General features: G+C 42.8%; 1 long non-coding RNA gene across 1 annotated transcript; it reads right to left on the bottom strand.

The window, feature by feature from the left end:
• Positions 1-715: 715 nt before the first annotated feature.
• LOC115640658 lies at positions 716-1,789 on the bottom strand. The gene is made up of 3 exons (XR_003997916.1): positions 1,751-1,789; positions 882-1,385; positions 716-797 (listed from the first exon to the last, which is right to left on the bottom strand). It is a non-coding gene; the product is annotated as an uncharacterized LOC115640658 (long non-coding RNA).
• Between the last annotated feature and the right edge of the window lie 1,640 nt (positions 1,790-3,429).

Genomic DNA, 3,429 nt, shown 5'->3' with positions numbered 1-3,429 from the left:
GAAGAAAACCTGAATCATATTGTAACACTGAAAGTTATCACAGAATCTGCCTCTTATGATACACTAATTAACTTCATGTTTAATTTAATTGTTGCTGATGACTAACAATTGCTTTGAAATGGGGGAACCGTATAACCATGATGCTCAGGGTTTGTTTAGACTAGGAAAAGTGATGGAGTTTAGGTCAGGTCAAGGGGAAAGCTAATGCCAACCACTGCACATGGGCTGCATCTGCTGTACAGCTATAACTGTCTTTTTACTCCAAGATCTCTAACTTGAGCAGCCTAAGACATGTGCAGCCCTAGTGGATGGAAGACACAAGTAGTTTTTGCCTTAGTGTAGGTTGTTGGGATCAAACCTCTCTCTCCCACCTGCAGCTGGTGAACATTTCTGGGTAGAGGGACACACGCTCCTTTGACTCAAAAGGAAAGGAGTTGATAGAAAAGATCACAGGATGGACCCCAAAGAAGGGTGAGCTGCAAAAGGCAGAAGCAGGTAACTCATCTGGGGAAGCTGAGAGACCACGGTGAAGATGGTACAAAGATCACTCTGTAGGAATTAGCAAATGTGATTTTTTTAAAGAAAAATCTTTGGCCAGCCCTAGTCAAGGCATTTATTACAGTTCTCTTTTGTGTGGATTTTCTGATGTCTAGTAAGGATTGAGCTCTCATTGAAACTTTTCCCACACTCTGAGCATGCGTAGGGTTTCTCTCCTATGTGGATTCTACGATGTTTGATCAGGTCAGAGTTCTGATAGAAACTGTTCCCACACTCAGAGCATGTGTAAGGTCTCTCTCCTGTGTGGATTTTCTGATATGAGATGAGGGCTGAAGTATGAATGAAGCATTTCCCACACTCAGAGCATCCATAAGGTTTCTCACCTGTGTGGATTCCGCGATGTCTGATAAGGTCTGAGCTCTGATTGAAGCTTTTCCCACATTCAGAGCATGTGTAGGTTTCTCTCCAGTGTGGGTTCTCCAATGTCTGATAAGGGTATAGTTCTGATTGAAACTTTTCCCGCAGTCAGAGCATGTGTTCAGTTTCTCTCCTCTGTGGATTATTTGATGTGTGAATAGGTTTGAGCTCCCATTAAGCTTTTCCCACACTCATGGCATATGTAGCTTGTCTCTTCCTAGTTGATTCTCTCACTTGTAATAAGGTCTAAGTGGCTCCTCAAGTTTTCCTCTGGCCTTTGCTGAGTCTCACAGGCTTTGCTTTTTCTGGGAGTGCACAACTCCTGGAAACATTCCCTTTGGATCTTCCTGATAACATTCCATGTGGTTCTACTTGCTCAGCATCTTCCTGCTGGGGTTTCTCCTCCTTATTCTCACTCACCATCCGAACACCTGATGGGAGATAGAGAGAATCCAGACATAGGTCATTCTCTGTGCCAGAGAGAAATCTCAGAGAGACAGGAATCAAAAAAGAGATGAACTAACCAAAATACATGCAGGAGACATCAAACCTATGAGGAACTGATTTTCCCCAAACCTTTCCCCAGAGGACAGAGGAAAGGATCAGTTTTGGTCTGCATCTCATGAAAACACTCAGGGGAAAGTGAGATCGGGGAGAAACCTGCTGCCATTTGTCAGTCAGAATAGGAGGGAAGCAGGAATGACATCTGCCATAATGATTCCACACCTGCAGGGAACAATCCTGAACTTGGAGAGCTCACAGGGTCTTCGTAGGGCATCACAAATGTTTCCTATATTCACAGACAGTTTTTGAGTTGGTTTAACCAATTCCCTACTTGTGCAAGCAGCTCTTAGGAGCACTTATTTCTCAGAGCCCTTGAGGTCTGGGACGCACGGCTCTTCCCCTCATTCCAACTGTTGTACTTAAAGTATTGCACAGGATCTTTTCAGAGGGGATAAGGAAAAGTGCCACGTTTCTTGGTAATACATGTATCAATCAATCAACACTGTATCATATGCATGTGATATATATTACACTCATGTGCTCATACACACCCCCAAGCACACTAACAACTAGTTGCTCCCCTTATCTTCACTGGCCAGGTGAGTTAGATGGAGGAGGGGTGGAGCTGGGCTTCTGTTGATCCAGATCGATGCTCCCATGTTGACAAGACGAGACCTGGGGTCCTCTACAGGACATTTCACATTTATAGCAGCTTCCCTCTTGTGCAAATCGATATCAGATTTAAAGCCTGTGTCACCTGGTCATCTGTGGCACATCCTTCTGGGTGTTATCTTAATGCTGCCACATTTATTTTCAAAGAGGGTGTTTTCAAAAGAAGGTGCTCGCTTCTATCTCCCAAGGCCATCAATATGTCTGATGTTCTTTAATTTGCCCACTTGACAAGTTTTATTGCTCTAGAGTCTGGTTCCCATTCCCTCTCTGACTGTTGCAGCTGTCTGGAGGTGCTGCCTTCCACGGTTTGCTCATTCACACCTCATTCATACAATAGGGCACTTGATTAAAAGGGAGGGGGAGATCTTATTCTACTCTTAGCAAAAAGATATTTTTCTTCTACCGTAACTATCCTTAGGAGCTATAAGATTATACCAAGGCTCAATACAAACTTTCTATACAAGGATTTGATACAAAGTTCCCATATCAAAGGACTTGACACAAACTTGCATGAAAACAAAGGTCACACATGGATAGACCCAATACAAGGTTATATGAAGAGGCATAATACAAAGTCATATGAAAGTTATGCAAAGATGCTTAATTCAGAGATTTATCTACACAGCTGGAAGATCACATCAGGTTTGGAAACTGGAAACCTTACTCCAGGCGAAGAAAACAAGGGAAGTCACTGGAATTTGTGGGATACTTGTCACAAAAAATATGATTTTAACCCCAGCTCATTTTTAAGCAGTAACATCCCAAGATCAGCTTCCTTGGCTTAAAGTAGCAGGACAGTTATTATTAATATAAATCACATTCATTACCTTAGTGCCTAAGGACTAACAGTGGGTCCCCATTGTGCTAAGCAAAGTACAAATGAGAACAGTAGATGTCCCATGCCCTGAAGAATTTACAATCTAAATAGACAAGACAGACACAGAATGGGGGAAGGGATAGAACCAACAGTTAGAACATATCAGAGGGGTAGCCGTGTTAGTCAGGATTTGTAAAATCAGCCAAGAGTCCTGTGGCCTCTTATAGACTAACAAATGTATTGGAACATGAGCTTTCATGTGTGAATACTCTCTTCATCAGAAGCATGTAGTGGAAATTTCCAGAGGCAGGTATAAATATGCAAGCACGAGTGAGTCAGGCTAGAGATAACGAGGTTAGTTTAATCAGGGAGGATGGGGCCCTCTTCTAGCAGTTGAGATATGAACAGCAAGGGAGGAGAAACTGGTTTTGTAGTTGGCTAGCCATTCACAGTCTTTGTTTAATCCTGACCTGATGGTGTCAAATTTGCAGATGAACTGAAGCTCAGCAGTTTCTCTTTGA

The sequence above is a fragment of the Gopherus evgoodei genome, unplaced genomic scaffold, assembly GCF_007399415.2.
Source record: "Gopherus evgoodei ecotype Sinaloan lineage unplaced genomic scaffold, rGopEvg1_v1.p scaffold_324_arrow_ctg1, whole genome shotgun sequence".
NCBI classification, from domain to species: domain Eukaryota; kingdom Metazoa; phylum Chordata; order Testudines; family Testudinidae; genus Gopherus; species Gopherus evgoodei.
The sequence above is the reverse complement of the archived record's forward strand: the minus strand, read 5'-3'. Positions and strand labels throughout refer to the sequence as shown.